This window comes from Ricinus communis, chromosome 3 (genome assembly GCF_019578655.1).
Source record: "Ricinus communis isolate WT05 ecotype wild-type chromosome 3, ASM1957865v1, whole genome shotgun sequence".
Taxonomy (NCBI): Eukaryota; Viridiplantae; Streptophyta; class Magnoliopsida; order Malpighiales; family Euphorbiaceae; genus Ricinus; species Ricinus communis.
In genome coordinates, this window is record NC_063258.1 from 11,663,926 (window position 1) to 11,683,534 (window position 19,609).

A 19,609-nucleotide genomic window follows, 5' to 3' on the forward strand; every position below is an offset into this window, starting at 1 on the left:
TTTAATTAAATATATTAAATATGGGTTAATAATTTCTTAAATTTCTATTTAACATTTAAAATCCTTTTTAGAATAGGATCTCATCAATAATCTGTCATAATTTATCCAATTTAAAAAATAAAATTCTTTACTCTAATCACATTCATTAAATTTTAAAACTTCTAGTTTTATTATTATCATCATCACAATCCTTATTAGTTATTAGTTATTATTATTATTATTATTATTATTACTAAAAAAGATAAATTTCGGGTATTACAAATATTATGCCTATAAATGATGAATGTTTATATCAAACATAAAATTTTTCTAATATGCATCATAAAAATAATAAAAGCTTTCATAAATAATCAATATTCTTATGACTTTTCCTACAGTACACCTGGGTGTAGTATCCACCTATTGACATGCTATTAAAGGTAAATATCAGGTAAACTTTAACTTACTATAGTAGGTTACTTAAGTTATAGCGAATTTTTATTTTATTATAACATGTGACTAAGTAAGTAAGTAAAGTGAAGTGGGCTGATTTCTGCCTAGAAAGAGTTAGACTGAAGGATCCAAATTCAGTTCTTTTGTAATTTTTCTATAACATAATTAGGTCCTCTATTTCTCTGATTTTGTACATTAATTTTTCAGAAATAGAAATGGAAGAAAATTTACCCTTTTCTACTGACCTGGCTTCATTTTCTACCTTTTCATTTGAAGTATTCTTACTTTGTAACTTCAGTATACTGTTATGTTTTTAAAAATATAAATAAATAAATAGGAGGGAAAATAAAAGGCCTTGGTGCAGAAATTAGCCCAGATATCAGAAAAAAGAAAATGTAATTCTATAAAACTAATATCTTAGTAACGAAGATTCATAAGGGAGATTGATTGAATGCAGTCCACTTTGCTTAAAATTTCCAAATTTGCTTCTAGTTGTTCTAGTTTTTAAAATTTATCTTTCAGAATTTATTTTTAAAAAAAAATTAGAAATCTTAACTTTTTCTTAAAATTATTTTTATAATTTGAAATAGCTAAATAAAAGAATCATAAATTTTATTGTGAAAGCTATGCCAAAAATGTGGGTTACAAGTGAGTGAGAAAGTAGTATAATATTAATGATAACACTAGTCTCACTGTGTGTGTATGGATAGGGAGAGAGTATAATAGCTTTTTCCTTCTTTTCAAATTGCAAAAGTTCCCGCTTCTTTAAATTTTTATTAATATTGTACCGTTTTTATGTTTTAAATTATAATAAAATAAATTAATAGAAATTAATATTGTATTAAAAATTATATATTGACTAAATTTTTTATACATTTATAAGAATTAGTCATTTATTTATATGTTAAATGACTGTTATAATTATTTTACGGTTATTATTTAAAATATTTTTATTTTGACATGTATATTTATTTTTGAGACATTAGATTTTTATTTCTTTATTTGTAATCAAATGAATGTAAGATTAATATTATATTAAAAATAATACTTTAAATATATCTTTTTATATATTTATGAAAGCTAGTCGTTTACCCGTCTGTTGTATAACTGTCGTAATTATTTTAATTATAAATAATAATATAAATTCAATTTATATATAAAATTAAATATATCTTTTAATATTTTATAATTAACTAAAATATTTTAAAGTAATAATTATTTAAATATTTTAATGTCTTTGTTATTTTTTTATATTTTAAAATTTTATCAATATAAAAATATAAAAATTATAAATAGATTAATGGAAAAACATAAAATTATACATAAAATTGAATTTTACGTGTCAATAATAACTACATGTGTCAAAATTAAAAATCATATGTATTAGAATATAGTAACACATGTCAAAATATTTTTATTAAACTAGATACATTCTAATTTTTTTTGTTCATTTACATACACTAAAATATTCATTTTCTATATGTATAATATCCATTAGATGTAATATTTTATAATAATTAATTATCTTTCTATTTAAATATTCATTATCTATGAACTTAATATTCATCACGGTTAATGTTCATACTCATTTCGTTTAATATATTATCCATCAGTGTTAATATTAATGTTCATTATCTAGTACTGCAATGTTCTTGAGTGTGCATTGTACTTGATTTTGCTTCTAGAACTTGCTTTGTAATGCTTGTTGAAGTTACACGAATATTGTGAATACCATGAGATGATTTGGACGATTTAGGATTCACCATATTTAGCTAAAAGCCTACCCTTTATGTTTTCATTAGTTAGCCAGTTTTGAGCCTTAACCTTTTCTTCATAATCTACACCTATACACTTCAACTATACCATTCTTTACATTTATCTTTCCTGTACCCTTATGCTGGAATTTCTTTTTGTGATTTGCTCACCCTTGTGTGGGATTAAAATGCCAGTTGCTATGTTGGTAAATTCACTAAGTCTTTTTGAGATTTTAGATGCTTCCTCCGATTCAAACTGTATTTTTATTCTTTACGTATGTAGCAGTTCTTATAAGCGGCTAGTTTATTATTCAAAAAGATGATGAAAAGAAAAGAAAAAAAAATAACAGAAGAAGAAAATAAACAAAATTCTTTAATTATTTGTCTCTTTATCGGATTTAGAGCATTTGCGAGCGTTATTCTACGAAGTAGGGATTTTAGTGAATAATTCTTTTTGTATATTAGGCATTTAATCCTTTGAGCATATATTGTTGTTTATCGCACGAATTCCAGTATTTTCACACTTCTTTCCCAAATCTTCGTACCTTTAGTTTAGCCCCATTACAACCTTGGTAAAGACCCTTTGATTTTGGCATTTACTTATTTACACTAGCGAATATATGATTTATGAGCAAGCTTATGGTGAGCAGGTCTTGCGCATTTGCTTTGAGGGATTTGTTATTCACCTAACATATACTTTAAGCGATTTGAGTGATCCCTGTGAGGCATTGGTTCATGATGTTTGTGTTGAGTTATCATTTAAGTTATTCATGCATTAATATTATTTCCATTCTCTGTTATTGATTTACAATTTGATTTATGATTGAGTATCCTTTGAGATGTGTTGAATCTATCTGTTGTGGACTAGGGGTATAAACTGTAAGGAATTGCTGACTGTAGTTTTGTGAGGAGAGTTGTTAATTGCTTGAGGACAAGCAATGAGCTAAATGTGGGGTGATTTGATGTGCGTAAAATACACACATCTAAATGGGGTTCTTAAGGATGATTTTATGTACATTTGGATGTGAATTGGTCCCAACACTCACCCTATGCGTCTGTTTGTGTGCATTAGGTCCAGAAGAAGCCAAAGAGTGATAAAGGGAAGAATTGGAGCATAATTGGATGTCAAAGTTGCCGAAACAAGTTGAGTTTGCGCATAAGGAAGCTGAACACGGCCATGTTGGTTTTAACATTGACCGTGTTCCCAACACGGGCACCAAAACAGCCGTGGTGGGTGCATTTGACAACAGAAAAAAAGATGCGTTAAGGAGCACGACCACAGAGAGCAACACAGGCATCAACACAAGGCTGTGTTCCTAACACAGGCATTAATATGGCCATGTTCGCGGCAGCTGGATGAATTAATTAAGAGAAATAAAAGAGGGAAGCGATCAAAGTAGGGTTAGAACGTCCCAAACTCATCTTTTTCTCTCTTTGAGGGTTTTCTGAGCTGGAACTAAGGAAAAAGGAGACTTGGACCAAGGTTTCAATTGGATTCCCTTTAAAGATGAAAGATTGGGTGAGGTTCATTGACTAGTGTCAATTCGACCAAGAGGAACAAGAATCGATTCAAGATTGGGCAAGAGGAATTGGAGCTGTTTACTCTCATCCAGGGGTGTATTCGGGTTTCTCTATCTTTACTCATTGTTGTAATTGAATTCTTGTGGGTTTTGATCATGAACATGATTAGCTAAACTTGTTAACCCATTGGGGTTCTTTATCTAGGGATATTTGTACTTAACTTTTAAATTGAATGTATTGATTTTTAATATTGGTTTGCAATGGAAGTGCTTATTGATTTGTTCTTCATATCTTGTTGAATGATTATTGGAATTTGAATGTTCTTGAGAAAGACGTTTAGGTTTGGATTGTCCTTTGCAACCTAGAATTGAATTCGCCTAAAGATAGGGTGTTCGTTCTACCGGATTGAGAATTAACAACTCTCAATAGTGTTAAATGGTACATAATACTAATTTGGATAATTAGAGTTAGGAAGAGATTTCAACCTAATTAATCTAAGTTAAGATGTTAATGTCCGTGAGAATGGCGTTAATTGCGTAGAGATTTTTCCACGGAAATTGAATTCAATCAATCAATTCCATCTTTAGTTTCCATTCCCTAAAGACAAGAATTCCCAAGGGGTTATTCCTTAACTTGAATTAATCCTTCCCTAGTAGCCGTAGTTAGACAACAATTAGAGTAGCTATTAGTTAATTTAGGAATCATTCATCATTCATTTTAGGCTAATATAACAGAGAATAAAGGAGTAACTCTGGGCTTTCACTTTCCCGAGGAATACGACCTTGATACTCGCCATTAGTGCTATCTATGCAGCTACAATCTAAGGCAGTGTACCTATTGATGCAGTCTAGCACAATTTTGTGTAATGTAGGTAGTGGTTATGATCAATTTAATAGAAAAGAAGGAATAGTGTGTATTTTTCGCTGAGGATTCCCTGAAAAAATCGTTGCATCTTACTCCGATTCCTTATGAAGGATATTCAGTCTATTAGAATAGAAGTGAAAGAGGGTATTTTTACTCGGCATGTCCTTTATATGCAAACCAGAGGTCGAGGGTCCATTCCTTTGACTCGTACTGATGAGAATTTGACTCCACGAGAGATTGAGCAAAAGATAGCGGAATTGGCCTATTTTTTGCGTGTACCAATTGAAGTATTTTGAAATGAGCTGAAGAATGAACATTTTCTTAATAGGAGCGAAAAAAACCAAGAGTCTTCATTTTTTATAGTTATAGCATAACTTAACTGAAATTTCACAATATATATATATATATATATGTATATATATATATATAAATATATATATACGGATATATACGGAACAATTCTAAAATAAAATCAAACCCTTTTTATGCTTATCTAAATTCAATTTCAATATTCAATAAATTTAGTAACAAAACAAGTAATAAATCGAAATAATAGACCCATCTAATAGATCAAAACAAAGCATTTCGGAATAAAATATAGAATAAAGAAATTCTCTTTTAATTTTCAATATTTGAAATTCATACATTAAATATGGATAGATCGTATCTTGTAAATTATCTTTCCTTTCTCGACATTTCTTGTTATCTTTCTTTTTGTCCTCCATAATGAACAAAGGGCTGGACCACCTAGAATGATTACATTTCTATCTTATTTTGCTTTTGCCACTCATTTTTTATTATCACATCACAATATTCTTCATAAATCTTTCTAAATTATTCCTGTGGAATATGGGTAAGTTAGCCATTTTCTTTTCGAAATATCTGTTTTGTTGATAGAACGGAATTCTTTCATCTAGAAATCCGAATTTGAGCAATTAAAATACTTAGAAACAATTTTTTTTGTATTCTTTCAAAATTCAAGGACTAACCGCTGACTCACAGATAAAAAATAGGGAATAGATTCAAAAGTTCAAAGCCTTATAATAGAACTTATGCTTGATAAAAATATTAGATCATATGGAGGTGGGGTTCATTAAAAATTCATAGATGAAAAAATGAAAAAAAAAAAACATTTATTTCCCTTCTATATCTTACAGCTATACTTTTTTCCCCTGGTGGATCTCTTTTTTATTTAATAAAAGTTTGGAATCTTGGGTTATTAATTAGTGTAATACTATTAAATCCGAAACTTTTGTAAATGATATTCAAGAAAAAAGTATTCTAGAAAAGTACATAGAATTAGAGGAACTCGTTCGCTTGGACGAAATGATAAAGGAATATCCAGAAACACATCTACAAAAGTTTTGTATCGGAATTCACAAAGAAACAATCCAATTGATAAAGATGCACATGAGGATTATATCCATACGATTTTACACTTCTCGACAAATATAATCTGTTTCGTTCTTCTAAGTGGTTATTCTATTTTAAGTAATGAAGAACTTATTATTCTTAATTCTTGGGTTCAAGAATTTCTATATAATTTAAGCGGTATAATAAAAGCTTTTTTCATTCTTTTATTAACCAATTTATGTATAGGATTCCATTCACCCCATGGTTGGGAACTAATGATTGGCTCGGTCTACAAAGATTTTGGATTTGCTCAGAATGATCAAATTATATCTGGCCTCGTTTCCACTTTTTCAGTCATCCTCGATACAATTTTTAAATATTTGATCTTTTGTTATTTAAATCGCGTATCTCTGTCACTTGTAGTGATTTATCATTCAATGAATGACTGAAAAATGAACTATGAATCCAATTAGAATGTTTGTCATTTTGTACAAAATACAGAAGCAAAACATTCAAAATCTTACTATCAAACAAAATCTTACTCTATTTAATATATATATATATATTTCTTTTTTCTATACATCCAAGGGATTTTCTTCCTATATTTTCTATTTTAGTAAAAAGATTTCAGTAAATAGCAGTATCGTAGATAGGGAACTACACTAGCGACCTACCTAATTTTATTATAGAAATTTTCAGAATCAATGATTGGACCATGCAAACTAGAAAGACCTTTTCTTGGATAAAGCAAGAGATTACTCGTTCCATTTCCGTATCGCTCATAATATATATAATAACTTAGGCATCCATTTCAAATGCATATCCCATTTTTGCACAGCAGGGTTATGAAAATCCGCGAGAAGCAACTGGCTGTATTGTATGTGGCAATTGTCATTTAGCTAATAAACCCGTGGATATTGAAGTTCCACAAGCGATTTCGACATCAGATTTGAAGTCAATTCCTTATCATATGCAACTGAAACAAGTTCTTGCTAATGGTAAAAGGGGGGGCTTTGAATGTAGGGGCTGTTTTTTATTTTACCCGAGGGGGTTGAATTAGCCCCTTCTGATCGTATTTTGCCAGAGATGAAACAAAAGATGGGAAATGTGTCTTTTCAGAGTTATCGCCCCACAAAAAAAATATTATTGTGATAGGTCCTGTTCCTGGTAAAAAATATAGTGAAATTACCTTTCCTATCCTTTCTTCAGACCTCGCCACTAAGAAAGATGTTCACTTTTTAAAATATCCCATATATGTTGGCGGAAACAAGGGAAGGGGTCAGATTTATCTCAAAGTGAGCAAGAGTAACAATACGGTTTATAATACTACAGCAACAGGTATAGTAAGCAAAATTATACGAAAAGAAAATAGGGGAGGGTACGAAATAACCATAACGGATGCGTTAGATGGACGTCAAGTGATTGATATTATACCTCCAGGACCAGAACTTCTTGTTTCAGAAGGCAAATCCATCAAACTTGATCAACCATTAACGAGTAATCCTAATGTGGGTGGATTTGGTCAGGGGATTCAGAAATAGTAATTCAAGACCCATTACGTGCCCAAGGCCTTTTGTTCTTCTTGGTGTCGGTATTTTGGCACAAATCTTTTTGGTTCTTAAAAAGAAACAGTTTGAGAAGGTTCAATTATTCGAAATGAATTTCTAGATATGTAAATTTATAAACATCAATTTCTTAAAACGAATAACAGTTGGTAATTATATATAATCAAAAAAAATTAAAAGCTCTTTGCTTTTTAAAAATTATAAATTCTTTTTACCATATTTTTGGAATTATTTGTATTGCATTTCTAGTCATAATATGTATATTGGTAAGAAGACTATTTGACTTTATCCCCTTTCTTGTGTTTTTTAATCTATTTTTTTTTTTGAATCTAAATAAAACGGGAGGGGTGTGATTATCTTATTATTGTCAGATTTAACTGTCATAGAGTGCATCAATAGCTTTTTTCTATTCTAATAGAATCCTATTTGACTATATACTAAGCATAAGATAAGTAAGCGGGAAAGCAAAGGCTAAATGAGGGAGAACAAAGGATTCTAGGAAGTTTTTTTTTTTATTCATCTTCCTAGTTTTCGACATAAGAAAAGGAATTTTCCACACCCCTTTATTGTGTCAAAATAATAATGATTCTTGATCCCATTCCTTAAAGATTACAATTCTTAGCTTCTTTTTTTCTAGGTTTGTCATAACTTCCTTTTCAATTTTATACGTATAAATTTGATTTTTTACGTAAAGAACAAGTAGCGGACAAACAAAAAAAGAAAGGGAAATTTTTTAAGCAAATAGAACTTCTTCGATGAACTTAAGAAAAAGAAACAATTTCAACTTTTTGAGATACTCAAATAAATAGAATAAGGTTCTATTAGTATAGAAAAATTGGTATTGATATGGGATCGACAAAAATATAGAAAATATATATTATGCCGTCTAGGAAAAAGAAATTGAAGAATTCCTCGTAGAACTTTGAAAGTATCGATAGATACTATCGAGGAACAAATGTTCTAAATCAATTAATGGAGTTACTTTTTCAAAAACACGATCCAGAAAAAAAGTGTAATAGAATTTTTTGAAATATTTGAAATATAAAAAAAAGGCAATCTATTTTATCACTTATATGAATAAAGTATTATGATTATTATGAACCCCCTCGGCTTCGAATCAAATAGAGAAAGGAGGGGTCCATTGAGTTTTTACGCTTTCATATCTACAACTCAGTTCACCCGATTACTTACTACTTACAAGGACGAACCCAATCCGAAATATGAACCATAAAAGAAAATGCCTATTAAACCGATCACAAGAATACCAGTTACAATACCTATTATCCAAAGGGGAATTCTTCTAGTAGTATCGGCCATTTATCCTACTTCCCTCCATATTTAATCAAGTGGTCGTGCTAGAGACATAAACAGTCATAGATAATTATTAGATGATATCCTTCCGATGGGATAAGAGAATTCCTATTCTTATTTGTTATTCTACTATTTTATTTTCTTCTATTAATTGAAGAAATAATTAGAAAATAAAACAACAAGTATAAAAATAAGTAATAACCCTAGTAGAGACTAGTATGATTCAATTCAATATTTTGATTGTGTCATATTTTTATAATTAATTGGGATTAGATTTATTGTTGGATGAACTGCATTGCTGATATTGACCCAAAAAAAAACGGTAGGTATAGCTAGTCTATGAACAATCAATCATCATACTGTAAAAATTGGATAAGTTCGATCTATGGTCATTGGGCCTCCTAAAAAGATTTACTAAATTCATCGAGTTGTTCCAAAGGATCAAAATAGCCAGTTATTAATGGAATTCTCTATAAAATATTCATTTGGACGAGGGCTCCCAAATACATCATAAGCTAAACCCGTGCTGACGGATAACCAACCTACAATGAATAGGGAAGATATATGAATGACCCAATATCGAATACTGATAATAATATTAGCAAAAGAACGTTCCCCTGTGCTTCCAGACATACTGAGCTCTACATATTCTTGTACAATCAAAAGGGATTAATTCTGTAAAAGATGAGATCAGTAAATGCAATTTCATTGAAATTGAATCTTTGTGAGATCGTCAATATTGTACCAAAGGTTTCTTTAAAGTATACCAAATAAGTATAGCCATCCTTCTTCTGACCCAGCAACGCAACTTCAATCAGTATCGAAATGAAATCTCAGGTAATCCCTTTCTTCTTTTCTTTTCTTGTTGTTGTAGTACTGTGTACTATAAGATAAGGTCGGGTAAAATGCGAATTCAACGGGTTACAATAATAATTCATGGAGGAGATTATCATATTTCCGCAAATCAATTAGATGTGAATGGATGTGAAATCAAAGACTTTTGTGGTTATAAAAGAGTTTTTTATTAGAACCCCAACCGCCCCCCCCCCCCCCCCCCCCTTTTCATTTTGTTTTTCATTTTAAGAAATTAGTTAGTCATCTATTAAATTAACAAGTACCAATAGTAGAGAATATTCGATGAAAGAGAAAGAATGAGAACAAGGATAAAATAATTGTAATAATTAATATTTATGATGCACGTATTTGTGTATTAGATTTAAAAGGTCTTTCTTGACACTTAACTACATGTTTTTTCATTTTAATATTAATATAATATGGAACGAAAAATGTAAAATCTAGAAAAGAAAATGATAATTGAAATATCTAGTCTTAGAATCTAGTTGTACAAAAAAAAAAAAGATTTTCTTTTTTGAGTGATCTGATCGTGCGATACTTTTTTTTCTTCTTATTTTATTGTATTGGATTGGAGATATTATGTGAATGAATCAACTAATAAATCTAATAAGTTAAATTTAAATTTAAAATAAAAATAGAAAAAAGTTATAAAAAAAAAGTAAAAAGGAAAGGTATTCTAAAGAAAAATAGAGGGTCATTTTCATTTTAAAATGTAAAAGACGACACAAATTTGATACAAATATACAGATACTAAATAAATAAACTAAAAGAAACTATCGAAATAGAAATAATGTTCCAATTTCTTTTTTATTTTGTACTAATTTGCATAGTGATTTCAAGAAAGTTTTTTGAATAAAATTATATGACATAGTTTTTTATTAATTTTTATTAATATTATTAATATTTCTTTTTTATTTAATTATTAATATTTATTTAATTATTTTAATTATTCAATAAATTAATATTTAATTATTGTAATATTAGTTTTCTATTTTATTCTATAGTTGTCTAAGGAATTTTTCGATTCGGAATCAAGAGAATATAAACAGATGTCATATATGAGAAATTGATTTCTTTCTCTACCGATATCATATCACTCTATTTTTGGAGTGTTGTTTATAATCTATAATGATAACAATTGATAAATGATTGATAAATAAAAATAAATAAAAAGTGCTCAATTGAACTTTTTCTTTCAATTGGTATTTTTGTTTGTCTTCATAACTTTTATCTTTCAAAAAATCGAACTTAGGAAAGTTCTTTTGCTTTACAAGTATATGTATAAAAAGGTTTATTTAGTTTCTCTATGCTTACTATAACTAGTTATTTTAGTTTTCTACTAGCAGCTTTAACTATAACCTCAGTTCTATTTATTAGTCTGAGCAAGATACGACTTATTTGACATAAATTGAATGAACAATTTATAAAAAGAAAAAGAAATTTTTCGGCAGTATTCCATCTATTTTCTAGTTCTTTACCATGTTAATTTTCAATTCTTGCTTATTGAGATTTTTCTTATTGAGATTTTGCTTATTGAGATTTATGGGCGATATGGATTAATATTTAAGGATAGATATTACCTTTCTCCAAAAAGAAAGTAAGGGTTTGGTTTGATCGGGGGGTTTTCTCCCATTCATATGCCCATCGGTAAGTAAGTCAGTCGTTCTATCCCTTCGGTCAGTGACTCTTGCCTTGTTAAGTAAATCATAACCATTTTTGTCTCTATTTTCTATTTAGAATTGTCTTAGGTCTAATTCCTATTATTTTGGCCGGATTATTCATAACTGCATATTTACAATATAGGCGTGGTGATCAGTTGGACCTTTAATTAATTAATTAATTAACACCTTATTTTTTTTACCTCCTATTTTCTTTAATCAACAGGAGGTCAAATTCAGATTGCTCTTCTATTTTTTCTGTATTTGACCTAACAAGACAAGAATAGAATCACGCTCTGTAGGATTTGAACCTTCGACATTGGGTTTTCGAAAAAAAATGTTCTACCGAACTGAACTAAGAGCGCTTTCTTATCCCAATCCCAAAAAATCAGATTGTAAGTAAAAAATTCTTTTTTTAACTACTCCAATATATCTTGAATGCCTATACTTTCACATATAATATGATAAAAATGAAAGATTAAGTATGGTTGAGTTTAATTGATCTCAATTGATCCCTCGTTATTACTCAGAGACGAAGTAATAGGTAGGGATAATAGGATTTGAACCCGTGACATTTTGTACCCAAAACAAACGCGCTACCAAGCTGCGCTACATCCTTTTCAATTAGTTTACAATGTTATTGTAAAGAATACCCTTTTTTTTTCCACATACTTATTTCATTTTCTCCATTGATATACTTTTTTTTTATCTCATATCATATATTGTACATTTAGTTTGAATTAGAGATTCCGCTTACAAAACAAATGCGAGTATCTTTTAACTACATATACGTCTGATTATATATGTATAATCATTATATATTATTACAATAAAATAAACATAATTTATTACAATAAGAATAAAGAATAAAGAATGAGGGTTTTAAATGCGAGATCTAAAAGCATATCTATCTGTGGCACCTGTAATAAGTACTCTATGGTTTGCATCTTTAGCAGGTCTATTGATTGAGATCAATCGTTCTTTCCCTGATGCGAAGATTAAAGATACAATTAAATATCTATGATTACTGCCCCCCTCCTCTTTTTTTATTTAATTAGAATAAGTTAGAAAAGAAAAAAGAATAAAAGTGGATTCAATTGTAGCAAAATTCGGAACTTGGGGTCCCAGCTTCAAGTAAAGTAAACTAACTTCAATTAAATTCTTAAATTAAGATAAGAGAAGGGAAGTATAAATTTGAAGCTAGTAATAGGTCTACTGTGATTCTAATCTAAACTTATATTCTAAACATAGTTTAGAATCTTTGTATTACTTATTATTACTATATTAGTTGCAATGAAATCTTTCAAATTTGGATTTTAAGTTAGCAACTTATATTTTTTCCGTACCTTTCTTCTTCACTTCGGATCGGAAAATCGAAGAGTTGAGTGAATAAAAACCCCAAGGAGGTTCATGGCTAAGGGTAAAGATGTCTGAGTAAGGGTTATTTTATAATGTACTAGTTGTGTTCAAAATAGTGTTAATAAAAAATCAATAGGTATTTCTAGATATATTACTCAAAAGAATCGACATAATACGTCTAGTCAATTAGAATTGAGAAAATTTTGTCCATATTATTACAAACATACAATTCATGGAGAGATAAAGAAATAGACAGAACCGGTCGCTTGCGTGTTATCTTTACAAAAAAGATGAAAAATGACATATTAATATGTAATATGTTATGTTAATATATTCTTAATATATATTATCATTAACATATTTAAAATTATATATATATATATATTTAAATATAAAATAAACAAGCAATATCCTATTTCTTAATTTTAAATCATTTTTTGTCCAATTGAATGAAATAGGATTTTTGAAATAAGGAATAAACAACCCATGGATAAATCTAAACGGCCTTTTCTTAAGTCCGACCGATCTTTTCGTAGGCGTTTGCCCCCGATCCAATCGGGGGATCGAATTGATTATAGAAACATGAGTTTAATTAGTCAATTTATTAGTGGACAAGGAAAAATATTATCTAGACGAGTGAATAGATTGAGTTTAAAACAAAAATGATTAATTACTATTGCTATAAAACAAGCTCATATTTTATCTTCGTTACCTTTTCTTAATAATGAAAAACAATTTGAAAAAAAGCGAGCTGGTCACTATAACTACTGATCTTAGAAACAGAAAAATAGGCTTACTCCTCAATTGAACCAAAATTCAAATCCAAATTTAATTTAAACCTAGATTAATGTTTTGTTCAAAACATCTGAAAATCAAAATTTGAGTGTCGTGTCGTAAGAAAAAAAAACGAGTTGGGTAAGAAGAAATTTTTTTTATTGAATGTTTTTTTTTTCAGTTTGACTACTTTATACTTGATTATATTATCATCATATTTTATCATACTAATTTCTATTCCATCTTCCCGGAATTCATTCTTCAGGGAATTCCATGTAAAATATTTCATAGATTCTTTCCAATTTCCTTATTTTATAATGTCATTGGAAATCATATAAAGGCAATTCCTAGCTATTTATGCAAGTATTTTACGATTAAGAAGCAACTGTCTCTTGTATAGATTATTTACTAATCTACTATAACTATAGGATACCTTATTCTCACGAATTACTGCATTTATCCGAGTGACCGACAAATGACGAAAATTTCTTTTATGCCTATCTCTATCCCGATGGGCCAAAACCAAAGCTCTTATTTTTTGTTGTATAATAGTTCGAGTAAGTCTTGAATGAGCCCCGTGAAAGCTTGATGCGAATAAACGAATTTCTATTCTACGACTCCGAGCTATATATCCTCGTCTAATTCTGGTCATTGAATAAACGAAACTTTGATAAATAACTAATTGATTTCCTTTCTTTCAGTTATTCTTTTCCCTTTTTCTATAATAACAAAACGGATTCTTCTAGTATATAAAATAATAATTCCAACGGCTTTTGCTACTATAACCTTCCCAACCACGATTTTTCCTTTCGAGGCATTTCACCTTGAAATAAGAAATTGTATTGATACTAGGTATCAAACAAAAATATAATAAAAAAGTAGTAAATAAAAATATATAAATAGATAAATAAATAATAGAAATAATAGTGGGTTCTATCGTTTCTATGGTTACTTCTTAAACGGTGAGGTCTTCTTTATACACCGGAGCCCCTCCTTATTTAATCATTTAATATAATAAATATTTAATCATTTAATCAATGCTATTGTTAACATGTACAGTTCACACTTTTTGGCTCTACCCATGAATTATCTAGTAATAGTCTTTCATAAGGAGATCTATCTATATAGTAACGATATTTAATTATAAGGATTTTCTAATTAGTTGACCCTGTTAATCCGTTCTTGCAAGAGTAGGAGTGTAATTTTTGGCCTTTTAATTTAAATAAGATTAATAAGATTTCCCCGGCTTAAAGGATAATCATTTGTTACCAATGAGAAACTCTTTTTCATTTTAAATTGAAAATTGAGGTTGCAGCAATGAAACCATAAATTTGATACACAATAGATGAATATGATAGATCTTTTATTTTAGATAATGAAGGAGATTCTTCTATTCTATCTCATTCATCCGTACTGATCATAGATATTGGAAAAAGTCTTCTTTTATCCAAGTTCACGATCTGAACAAGTCGCACATACACACTAGTACATGTTCCTCGGTGCTGAGGACATCCCCCGAGAGCGGGAGATTTGGTAATATTTCTAATTGGTTGTCTTGTATTTCTAATAAGTTGTTTAATAGTTGGCATGTTGAATCATATGCATAATAGGCTGGTTTAGATCGATCCTAACCGGATGATTATGAATTTTTTCTATATTAATATTTTATTATTATTATTAATATTCTATTATTAAATAATTAATAGAATATAAAAGAATATTTAATTGAAATTGAAAGCTCGGTAAGAAAAAAAATATCCAATCGTGATTTGCATGAAATTTCTGCTATTTCTTATGCACCTGCTATAAGATCAACAATTCCATGAGGTTGGGCTTCTGCTGTTGACATAAACACATCGGTTTCAATTTCTTCGAATACAACCCATAAAGGTTTTTCCGTTCTTTGTGCATAAATCCTTGTGAGGATTTCGCGCAGTTTCAGTAGTTCTTCTACTTCTAGGAGAAATTCTCGTATTTGGGCCTCATAAAAACCAGCAATAGGTTGATGAATCATTACCTTGATGATATAAGAAAAAAATGGCTATTCTATCTCGCATTATAAATAAAAATATGATGAGAAGAGATAAAGAATAATAAGAAAAAGAAAAGATAGAATTGAACAACCGTACAGCCATTGTTTACGCATTGCATACGTCTCCACAATGGAATCCACTTTTACTTACCTTTTTTTATTGAGTAAAAACATAGAGTTTATCATGTTTAAATCAGTAAATGATCCAATAACCACCTTGTCCTTGTCTTAGGAGGAGTTCAAAAATAAAACAAAATACTATGGTGGTCCCGTTGCTTTATTTCATCACTGATTTAGCAATCCCAAAGTCTTTTTTATTTTATTTGAAAAATAAATCTTTTTTTCGTACTCTTTTATTTTTATAACATAATAATGTTAAGAGCCCTCCAGTGTGAAAACAAGAAAGTTTGTGACGCTGAAATAGGCCCTTGATAGAATAAAATCAAAAATACCCTTACATAATATCTCATACTACATTTTCGATACATAATCTAATGCTTAAAAAAATTATTATATCTATATTGAATTTGAACTGCCATGCTATTATTACTTAATATTTATATTTCATATGGCGAAGGCATAGTTTTCCTTTTTCTTTCAAATAAAAACCCATTGGCGCCAAGCATGAGGGAATGCTAAACATTAATCCCATGCATACTGTTTGTACATCTGGTCGCACAAATTGCATAGTATCATAAATAGCTATTCCGGGTATTACCCATCCACCAGGAGAGTTTATAAACGAATACAAATCTTTAGTCTCGCTCTCTATACTGAGATATACCATAACACCAATAAGTTGATTCGAGATCTCGCTATCAACATCTTGACCTAAAAAAAGTAATCTTTCTCGATAAAGTCGGTCGATTAAGATAAATTTCTATCTTCTAAGAACTGTACGTGCACCTTCTGATGCATACGATTCAACAAGAATTAACGAAAATAAAATAAAGAATCAATGTGTAGATTCCAACCTTCCTTTTTTGATAGTGAGTACTTTTTAACTTAGCTCTTTTTTTCTTCTAATGTCTAATGCTAATTAAAGGGCTTTTCTTCTACTCTTCAAGAAAGATGAGTTTTAACCCGTTTACCTATAAAATAAAATAAAGGTTTCCCTATAAAGATTAAAAAAAATTATTAAACTTATCAAACAAACTTCTCATTGATATATTTTTTCATCGAGATTCAATTCAAATCACGACAGCATTATCTTGTTCCTGAATGGGTTTCTTCAATTCTTTTAGGTTTGTGCTCTATTCCGAGTAAAGATTTGCCCGATTTTTATTTGCACATATAGAGCAAATGCCCCAATACTGCGTCTTTTTGTTACAACTTTTTTTTATTTAATTCATTTCACGTCTTCTGCTAAATATATGACATATTCATTATTATATTATTCGATTGAATATGATTAGCAGTTTGAAATTATTTCAACTTTATGAATAAAATATGATACAAGCAGTAATCGTAATAGATATATTACCAATTGGGTTCTTCTAAACGGAGCCTGGATACTTCATTTTTTTTGTCCAAACAAGCCAACCATAAATTATTCTAATTGATATATATAATATTAATCTGAGTACCTCAAAAGCATATATTTAATTAGACTTCATTGCATTTCATGCTCCAAATTTTAGATGATTTAATCAATCTTTCTTGGGCGAAACCGAGGATATCTCAATCGGGGGAGAGAACGGGGGAATCTTGTATGACCCAATTTATATGATAAGTTGCACTATACGTCAATCCAAATGGAATCCTCTTCCCCAGGATTTTGAAAAGGGACTTTTGGAACACCAATAGGCATTAAATGACAGAAAAATTTTAAGTACTCTATTTCACTTTAATGTGAAAACGTAACAATGAATTTATTTGTCTTGTAACAATGAATTTATTATCTTAATAATAATAACCTTTATAATATTTTATACATGGATTCGATAAGTTTATATTTATATATTTAATATATTTATATGTATATATAATATATAAATATATATAAAAATATATATATAAAAAAAAAGGGAAGACAAAACCAATAGAGTTCAATTCTTACAAATAGGTACTTTGAATGATGAACAAATCTCTATGCATTCGCTCATATAAAATAGAGTCAACCCCCCATTGCGTATTGGTACTTATCGGGTATAGAATAGATCTGGTTCTCTTTTCTTTGTTCCCACAAACAGAATCGTTACATTATTACTAAAATAAAAAAGAAGAATAATAGAAAAAATATTAATTCTTTCTCCGAGATAATCTACTTAAAAGGAGAGATCCATAATATAATTTTTCTAGTGCAATAAAGTTACATAGTGTCTATTTTTCATAAATAAAGGGATATTTCCATGGGTTTGCCTTGGTATCGTGTTCATACTGTTGTATTAAATGATCCTGGTTGTTTGCTGTCTGTCCATATAATGCATACAACTTTAGTTGCTGGTTGGGCCGATTCGATGGCACTTTATAAATTAGGAGTTTTTGATCCCTCTGACCCCATTCTCGATCCAATGTGGACACAAGGTATGTTCGTTATACCCTTCATGACTCGTTTAAGAATAACCAATTCATGGGGTGGTTGGAGTATCACAAGAGGACTGTAACGAATTCGGGTATTTGGAGTTATGAAGGCGTGGCTGGGGTGCATATTGTGTTTTCTAGCTTGTGCTTCTTGGCAGCTATTTGGCATTGGCTGTATTGGGGAAATATTTTGCGATGAACATACAGGAAAACCTTCTTTGGATTTGCCAAAGATCTTTGAAATTCATTTATTTCTCTTTGGGGTGGCTTGCTTTGGGTTTGGCGCTATTCATGTAACCGAGTTGTATGGTCCTGGAATATGGGTGTCCGATCCTTATAGACTAACTGGACAGGTACAACCCATAAGTCCAGCATGGGGTGTGGAAGGGTTTGATCCTATTGTTTCGGGAGGAATAGCCTCTCATCGTATTGCAGCGGGTACATTGGGTATGTTAGTGGGCCTATTCCATCTTAGTGTGCGTCCACTCTAACGTTTATACAAAGGATTACGTATGGAAAATATTGAAACTGTCCCTTCCAATAGTATCGCTGCTGTCCTTTTTGCAGCTTTTGTTGTTGCTGGAACTATGTGGTATGGTTCAACAACTACTCTGATTGAATTACTTGGTCCCACTCGTTATCAATGGGATCAAGGATACTTCCAGCAAGAAATATATTGAAGAGTTAGTGCTGGGCTGGCCGAAAATCAAAGTTTATCTAAAGCTTGGTCTAAAATTCTCGAATAATTAGCTTTTTATGATTATATCGGCAATAATCCGGCAGAAGGTGGATTGTTCATAGTAGGCTCAATGGACAACGAATATGGAATAGTTGTTGGGTGGTTAGGACATCCTATCTTTAGAGATAAAGAAGTGCGTGAGCTTTTTATACGTCGTATGCCTACTTCTTTTGAAACAATTTCAGTTGTTTTGGTAGACGGAGATGAATTGTTAGAGCCGATGTTCCTTTTCGAAGGGCAGAGTCAAAGTATAGTGTCAAACAAGTAGGTGTAATCATTGAGTTCTATGGTGGCGAACTAAATGGAGTCAGTTATAGTGATCCTACTACTATGAGAAAATATGCTAGACGCGCTCAAATGGGTGAAATTTTTGAATTAGATCGCGCTACTTTGAAATCCGATAGTGTTTTTTGTAGCAGTCCAAGGGGTTGGTTTACTTTTGGACATGCTTCGTTCGCTTTGCTTTTTTTTTTCGGACACATTTGGCATGGTGCTCGAACTTTGCTCAGAGATGTTTTTGCTGGCATTGATCAAGATTTAGACGTTCAAGTGGAATTTGGAGCATTCCAAAAAATTAGAGATCCGATTACAAGAAGATAGGTAGTCTGATATAATATTTGATATCTCTTACTTTCTGCCTCTATTCTATTTTATTTTTGTAATTTTTGACACAAGGTACTAGAGATATCTGAATTTGAATTTCTATCCTTTTTTTGAATCTTATTCTTTCTTTATTCGGGAGACGATTTCAAATAAATAGGTATGGAAGCTATAATTGTAAACCACGATTGAATTTCTGGAAGCATTGGTTTATACATTCCTTTTAGTCTCAACTTTAGAAATCATTTTTTTCACTATCGTTTTTCGCG

At 30.1% G+C, this 19,609-nt stretch overlaps 2 pseudogenes; both read left to right on the top strand.

Moving 5' to 3' along the window:
- The first annotated feature begins 6,632 nt into the window (after positions 1–6,632).
- LOC125369422 lies at positions 6,633–8,221 on the top strand (annotated as a pseudogene).
- Positions 8,222–17,829: 9,608 nt separating this feature from the next.
- LOC125369417 lies at positions 17,830–19,354 on the top strand (annotated as a pseudogene).
- Positions 19,355–19,609: the final 255 nt, after the last annotated feature.